Genomic DNA, 8,542 nt, shown 5'->3' with positions numbered 1-8,542 from the left:
TGCTTCCTGCCAATGTGAGGGTGCTATATAATTTTTCTCTTAGCCCTCTGCTTTATTATGCCAAACTGGGTCCAGGAAAACTCCTGCTGACAGTTTATGCACCTGTCCCTACTGATTCATAGAAGTTATGGGTCTCTCTTCCTAGGGTATGCCACCTTCTTTGATCCTCTACCTTTGTCAAAGGCCAGAGGTTTGGAATTTGTAGGAATATTACATTTGAATAGAAAGAATTGTTAATTGTGTTTGGGATGGATATAAATTTGGATTCACTTTGAAATCAGTGCTAGAAACAACAGCAACTCAAACTGAACATGCTAGGCAATGGGGGTCAAGCTGTAGCAGCTGAGGCGTCTGACATCACCCTCATCAGCATCAGTATCCCAGCCTCAGATAAAACATCTTTCCTATCAGAATATGGAGAGGAATAAGTAAAACTGAACTTGGAAAGGGCCTGGCATGTCGAAGCCATTCAGAAAGTTCTAGTTGTCTGCTACCATGACGACACTACAAAAAAGGTGGAAAATCACATGTGTAAAAAATACCATTTTGGTAATACAAATCTAATCTTTTTATGAGTATAAACATGCTTCTGCTGCTCCAGTTCCTCCTACTGGGACATCCTTGAAACCCATCACTAAGCAGCATCAAAAGATTCAAAATCAGAAGACATTTCTCACTCTTATGACCATACTGTCTGGGCTGGTTTTTATCATTTTTTTAAAAAAAATTTTTATTGAAGTGTAGCTAATTTACAGTGTTAATTTCAGGTGTACAGCAAAGTGATTCAAGTTATACATACAAGGAGACTTTCTATCATTCTTACAATAAAATTATTGCCTTGTGTCTTTTTCTGTTTCTCCTTTTATGGCAGACAGGTTGGTGGGGAGGGAACTAGAGTAGGTACCATTGGTCCTCTGTTTCCAGGGGGTCTGCATCCCTGGATTCAACCAACCATGGATCAGAAATATTAAAAAAAAATACCAGAAAGTTCCAAAAAGCAAAACTTGAATTTGCCACATGCTGGCAACAATGGGCATACCTCATTGGTGTTTTTTATTTGGGGGGGTGGGGTGGGATTTGGTTTATTTATTTATTTATTTAAAAATTTTAAAAATTTCCCCCTTTTTTAAAAATTGAAGTATAGTTGGTTTAGAATGTTGTATTAGTTTCTGGTGTACAGCATAGTGATTCAGTTATACATTTACATATATATAGTCTTTTTCATTACAAGTTACTATAAGCCACTGAATATAGTTCCCTGTGCTATACAATATGACTTTGTTGTTTATCTATTCTGAACATAGTAGTTTGTATCTGCCAATCCCAAACTCCTAATTTATTTATTTTTAATGGAGGTACTGGGGATTGAACCCAGGACCTCGTGCATGCCAAGCATACGCTCTGCCGCTGAGCTGTACCCTCTCCCCTCAGGCATTGCTTGTTTTATTGTACTTTTCTTTATTGTGCTTCAAAAGTATTGCCTGTTTTACAAATTGAAGGCTTGTGGCAACTGTGCCTCAAGCAAGTCTATTGGCACCATTTTTCCAACAATATTTGCTCACCTTGTGTCACTGTGTTACATTTTGTTAACCATCTCAATATTTCAACCCTCCACCAGCAAAAAGATGGCTGAAGGCTCAGATGACAGAATTTTTTAGCAATAAAGTATTTTTTAATTAAGTCAGGTACATTGTAATTTTGGACATCATGCTGTTGCACACTTAATGGACTACAGTGTAGTGTAAACGTAACTTTTACTGCACTGGGAAACCAGAAGAGTTGTGTGACCCACTGTATTGTAGTATTTGCTTTATTGTGGTGGTCTGGAACTGAACCCACAATATCTCTGAGGTATGCCTGTATTTACATAGCATTTACATAGTATTAGGTATTGTAAGTCATCTATGGATGATTTAAAGTATATGGGAGGATATGTCTAGGTTATATGCAAACATTACACCATTTTATATAAGGGACTTGAACATCCTGGGATTTTGGTTATCTGCTGGGGTCCTGGAACCAATCACCACGGATACTGAGGGATGACTGCAGGATCAGTCCTACAGAGCAGAACTGACCAATCGTTTATCTGGAGTTTTACAAGTTGGAGACTGAAGACTGGAGAGGAATCTGAGTCAGCAAAGAGGCTCTAAATGTGTCTGTCACCAAACACACAAGCCTGGGGTGCATAGAGGGAGACAGATTTTAAACTAGGAGATCACAGAGTAAGAAGTTTGGGATGGGTGGCAAACAAGCCAAGCAGGGATGGTCTAGGACTGAAGTCTGGTTGGCCAGTGTATTCTTCCTTCATCATGGTAACACCCTCCTGGAACTTGTAAAGTGACAGGGACAGAGTAGATAGTCTGATATTCAGTCTATTTGTCAGCATTGTCTTTCTGCCCACCCTGAGTGGGAACCCAAAGAGGTAAGACTGTTGTAACCAGCTTTAAACCCCTTACAGTATCCAGCAAAGTACCTTACAGAGAGAAAGTGCTCCAGATTTATTTGTTAAATTTATAAAAGAGAATCATCACTTTGGATAAATACAGAGAACATATGATTATAAAATAAGGCTGATCAACAAGATAAGCATAAAAAAATCAGTACCATTCAGGTACAGCCTTGCTGGTGACTGAAATTCCAAAGTAAATGCATGATACGTATTTTTAGGGGAGTTCTTCATGGAATAACCACACCTTGAGTTTGATGCATTTTAATTTTTTGGAATAATGATCCATTTCATCAATGGTTTCTGTAGTTTCAGACTTAAAACCGGCTGGGTGAGTTGCAAATATATGAAAAAGTGGTTCAGGAAAGCAATTTTTATTCATTAAGTTGTTTGTTTTGATGGGTAAAAAAGCTCGTATCTTTTTAAAGCAATGTTTATTTCATGTTTTGAGTGGCAGCAAAAAATAATTGCATGTTTGAAATCTTTTAAATGACTAAAGAGCAAATGTACCAAATTTGCCCACTGCTTAAGCCATTCCACGGTTGAAAGTTAGCTTCACTTTCCAAGCATTATGGAACTGTTCAATATGTTCTTTGATTGTATCTTTTAAACCACAGTCAGTGTCTATACTTGGTGGACTGATTAGAACATTTGACACACCTACAGCAAGATTTTGCAAAGGAAATAGTACAGTTGTGTAGATGCCTGATTCTACTCTAAAAAGCGGATACAAATATTTTAATATAACTTAAAAGAATTATGCAAACATGGTCTTATAATAGGATTTTGTTGGTAGATTCAGTATGTTTATGCCTGATATATATGCTGAAAATTAGTTTTCCAAAAAGACTAACTGCCTTTCTAATTTAAAACCCTTTTCAGGGGTAGGAGGTAGAGCTCAATGGTAGAGCACGTGCTTGGCGTGCACGAGGTTCTGGGTTCAATCCCCAGTACCTCCGTTAAGGGAAAAAGTGAAAAATAAACTCTTCATTTTAATGAAACAAGGTATTTAGAAGGGTTTGGATAAGTCTGTAAAATCCAGATCCAAGATCAACCTCCAGCATTTCCTGAGTGCCTAATAAATGTATATTTTAAGTTACTGGGAATTCACGGAATTGTAGGATTTTTTGAACACACAGTTGCTGGTATGGACTAGTAATCGATAGTTCATCATCCACTTTGTATGTGTCAGGCACTGTTCTGAGTGCTTTATGTGTATTAACTGTTAAATCCTCACAACATGCCTATGAGATAGGTACAATTATATTCGTCATTTAGAAGTGAGTTAGGCAATGGGGGCATGGAGAAATGAAGCTGTTTTAAGGTCACGCATATATGACATCGCCGGCATTTGAGGCCAGTCGCTCTGGAAGAGCTCCAGCATCTGTATTTTTAACTACTGTGACAGACCATGCGCCAGGCACTTTGGCAAAATGAAACCTTCGTGTCATACTTCCAAGAAAAGGGAACCCCAGAATTGAAGAATTTCAGGGGGTAAAAACAGACCCCCAAAGGTCATTTAGTCTAACCATGGAGCCAGTGATCATGCTCTCAAGCAGCCTGCAGGCTGCCATGGGGACGGGAAGAAATAGCAATGCTGTGGAACCTCTATAATGAGCTGCTCAGGGACAGAAACAGTGCCCTCCTTATAGGTTAAACGTGTTATATCAGGCTTTTATTGTATTTACTGTATTTATATCAGGCCCATGTTATTTCTAAACCCTTATATAATGAGCTATGTTACTGCAGGTTTCTACCATTATAACTATAAGTTCAAAACACACAGACAAAGGCATCCACCCAAGTATAAAATTACTAGGGAATTGGGAAAAAGTGAATTGTTAGATTTGGGGATAATTACTGATGGCACTGGTGTGGCTAGATCTTGATAGGAAATGAGAGTAGTTTGGAAAGATTTCAGGGGCATCATGAAAGTCAAGCACAGATTCGTGAGGGTCAAATGATGTAGACAGATTTCAGATGGTGCAATGACATGCACGAATTATTTCATAGAAAAAGGGCACCTGTGTGTTTAGTGCTTCCAACTTTGTCGACAGAATAAACGTAGGGGATAAAAATCTGAGAGCCCCACCAGAGATGCTGCTATAGGTATTGTTTCCCCAAATTTTTGAAGGCAGGAATAGTTCTTTATTTATACTTGTGTCCCTGGAGCCTTGCTTGTTTTAGACTTAATCTGACTTGTTGAATTTATTTTTATGTATAAAATGCTACATAAGCAGAAGGGAGAATATGCCAGGAAGTTAAATAAAGCTTCATACAGTGGATAATAGATCTGGGTGGGTGGGTCTGTAAGTTCTGGGGCTAGAGCATCAGGAAGCCCGCTGTTGCATGTAATAAGCTACATTCTTCAAAATCAGCCCCATTGGTAAAGAGATGATACTTAGTTCTCTCTGTTTGCTTCTTTGTTTTGACTCTCAGTTTATTCAGAGCTTGGATAAGGTTAGGATTTATTGGGTTCCCTCAAATCCCATTATAGCCACCAGAGACAGGCAATCCTGGAAGAGAACAGTACATGTAAAAAACATATAGAACCGAAAATGCAAACTGTCAGAACTCTGCGTGGAAGGAGTCAGAATTCTGTATGTCTGCAAGAGTAAGCACAACAGAGGATAGCCGAGGCAGGTATAGGGTTGAATGAAGAAAGACGTGCTAATGAGGAAGCCTTTATCCTTTGGATTTTGCGGTTCTCATAAAGTGTGGTCTGGAGACTGTCTAAGAGCATTTCAGGGAGGTCCAAAACTACATCGTAATCATACTAAGATGCTGTTTACTTTTTTCACTCTCATTTTCTCATGAGTGTACAGGAGAGTTTTCCAGAGGCTACAATATTGGAACAAATTGAATGCCAAAGCAGATACGAGACTTTGACTTTTACTATAATACAACGTCTTCTTTCAAGCCAGTAATTAAAGAGATTTGCAAAAATGTAGAGCAATGCCACGTCTCACTCATATTTTTGTGTGTGTGAATATCTTATTATATTTTCTCTTTTTTTGTATATGTATTTTTTTAATTGAAGTATACTCAGTTTACAGTGTTGGGTCAGTTTCTGGTGTACATCATAATGCTTCAGTCATACGTGAACATACATATATTTGTTTTCATATTCTTTTTCACCCTAAGTTACTACGAGATATTGAATATAGTTCCCTGTGCTATACAGTATGCACTTATTTATCTATTTTATGTGTAGTAGTTAGTATCTGCAAATCTCAAACTCCCAATTTATCCCTTCCCAACCCCTACCTGCTCTGGCAACCGTTAAGTTTGTTTTCTATGTCAATGAGTCTGTTTCTGTTTAGTAAATAAGTTTATCTTTTTTTTAGATTCCACATATAAGTGATATCATATGGTATTTTTCTTTCTTTTTCTGGCTTACTTCACTTAAAATGACTCATTACATGTTTATATCAACATGTAATGGAATTATTATTTTTAATGAATTAAATAAATTTTTAATATTAACAGATAATAATATGTATTAATTTACAATACAGCAAATGTTAATGAACATAACTCACATAGACAAAAGCTGTGTGGAGTCCTCAATAATTTTTAAGGTCATGAAGAGGTCCTGATACCAAAAAGTTTGAGAATGGGTCTTATGCACAGTGGAAAATCTCTGGAGGGTTTAAAGTAGAGAATCAGCATGATCTGGTTCATATTAAATATCTATTTCTTTAAAAGTTACAAAGAATGGCCATGCTTAGTGTTGGTAAAGATGTAGGAATGAGTGTTCTTATGTTCCACTGGTTGGAAAATGAATTGGTACGGTCTTTAAATAGGGTCTTTTGGCAATACGTTCCAAAAGACTTTAAATAAGCATACTTTTTGGCTCAGGAATTCCACTTTTAGGAATGTATCCTAAGAAAATAAGTGAACAAATCTTAAAGGTATAAATACTGTATATTAATATTTATTGTAGTATTGTTCATAATAATTTAAAAAATAGAAAATGACCTAAATGCTCATCTTTTAGGTTCTGCCAGTTTTGGAAATCACTCCACTGCCTGGGCCAGATTGAGCCTTATTATTTTCTTTTAATTATAATGAGATTGAGAGTTCAGCATTTCAAGAGGCAGAGGCTGATTAAAGGACTTCACATGCCCTTTATTCTCCATCGAATTCTGCACCCAAATATTCCAGGCTTACCTGCAGTGTGTTCAGCCATCCAGCTCAAGGTGAGAGACTTAAAAATCCAAAGGGTCCAGACACCTGGGGCTGGTATTGGTCCTCAGAGGCTGAGAGACAGCAGTGATGCAGAGGTCATCTGTGGCTGCACAGTTCTACATTTGTAGATTTGACTGGACTACCTTCCCTGGGGTAAAATTACAAGTCTACAATAAAATCCTTTTACATCTTCCTGTTGCCACATTAAGGATATAAAAATGTGTTATTCATAAAGCTTCTTATGAAGGGGTGTGTGTGTGTGTGTGTATATATATATATAAAAATAAATAAAATATGTTTAAAAAAGAACACAGTATGGGGGAGGGAATAGCTCAGTGGTAGAGTGCATGTCTAACATGCATGAGGTCCTGGGTTCAATCCCCAGTACCTTCATTTAAAAAAATTAATAAATCTAATTACACCCCCTCCCCAATAAATAAATAAAAGAAAAACAGCAAGTTAAAAAAAAAAGCTGAAAAAAAAGAACACAGTTCACAAACTACACAGGCTCTAATCAAAGGATTTACAGAAAAAACTCATTTTCCAATAGTACAAATATGCAGATTTCTTAGGGTAAAAGTATAGTGACCCTTGACAATATTAGTTGTGTTTCTAAAAGAAGAAAAGAAACCTTGTATGGTTGGCATCAGAATTTTCAAGGCCATTTAGGATTTCCCCAAGAATCCACAACAATAATCCAACAATAGGGAATTCATAAAATTACAGTACATAAATATAATGTGCTACTAGTAACCTCAAGAATGGAAAAAATTATGATTTCTATCTTTGTGCCTCTAAGGGTAAGAGTTTTTTCCCTCTGGTTTCTCTCAGGACTCTTTTTTTCCTTAACTTTGATTTTCTGTAGTTTGGAAATATGCCTAGATGTAGTCTCTTTGGCATTTATCCTACGTGGCGTTCTCAGAGCTTCCTGGATCTGTGGTTTGGTGTCCGATCGTAATCTGAAGAAATTCTCAATCATTTTTATTTCATATATTTCTTCTGTTTCTCTCTTCTCCTCTGGCATTCCCACAATGCATGTGGCACACCTTTTGTGGCTGTCCCACAGTCTTTGGATGTTCTATTCTGGTTTTGTTTTCAGACTTTGTTCTCTGCTTTTTGGTATCCTTTCAAGGATACTATTGATATATCCTTTTACTCAGAGGTTCCTGGGTCAGCCACGTCCAGACTACTAATAAGTCCATCAAAGGCATTCCTTATTACTGTTACAGTGTTTTCATCTCTAGCACTTCATTTTGGTCCTTTCTTAGGGCTCCCATCTCTGCTTACATTGCCCATCTGATGCCCGTGCTCTATACTTTATCTGTACTGCCCTTAGCATATTAATCACAGTTGTTTTAAATTCCCCATGTAATAATTCCAACATTCCTGCCATGTCTGGTTCTGATGCTTGACCTTCTCTTCAAATTGTGTTTCTTTTTGCATTTTGGTATGCGTTGTCATTTTTTCCTTGATAGCTAGCCATGCTGCACCAGGTGAAAGGAACTGTCGTAAACAGAGCTTTATTAACGTGGCAGTGAAGCGTGGGGGTAGGGGAAGCAGTCAGTAGTCCTGTGGGTAGGTCTGTCTTTTAGTGAGTCTGTGCCTCTGGATTCGGAACTTCACAAGTGTTCCTCAGGCTTTACTTCTCACCCCTCAGCTGGGATAGGATGGCTGCGGTGGGCCGGCGCTGGCTATTTCCCTTCCCGAGGTCGGTGAGGCTCTGATGGTACCTGAGTGGGCGAGGCTCTGGTTAACCAGGTTCCCCTGAGGGCAGGTCTTGTTAAAAACAAGGTGCCCAGAGGCGTTTTGGAATGATTGCCTTTTCCCTCCCACTGCAGAAGCCCAAAGGGGTTTTTCTCCAGTATCTACTCTGGGAATCTGATTGAACTCCTGGGGGTAAAT

General features: G+C 38.0%; 2 non-coding genes across 2 annotated transcripts; both read left to right on the top strand.

Annotated features, from left to right (window-relative positions):
* Positions 1-3,336: 3,336 nt before the first annotated feature.
* TRNAA-GGC (transfer RNA alanine (anticodon GGC)) lies at positions 3,337-3,408 on the top strand. Its single transcript has one exon. It is a non-coding gene; the product is annotated as a tRNA-Ala (tRNA).
* Positions 3,409-6,961: 3,553 nt separating this feature from the next.
* Positions 6,962-7,033, top strand: TRNAV-AAC (transfer RNA valine (anticodon AAC)). The gene has a single exon. It is a non-coding gene; the product is annotated as a tRNA-Val (tRNA).
* The last annotated feature ends 1,509 nt before the right edge of the window (positions 7,034-8,542 follow it).

This window comes from Vicugna pacos, chromosome 34 (assembly GCF_048564905.1).
Source record: "Vicugna pacos chromosome 34, VicPac4, whole genome shotgun sequence".
NCBI classification, from domain to species: domain Eukaryota; kingdom Metazoa; phylum Chordata; class Mammalia; order Artiodactyla; family Camelidae; genus Vicugna; species Vicugna pacos.
Note: the sequence above shows the minus strand (reverse complement) of the source record. Positions and strands in the feature narration are given on the sequence as shown.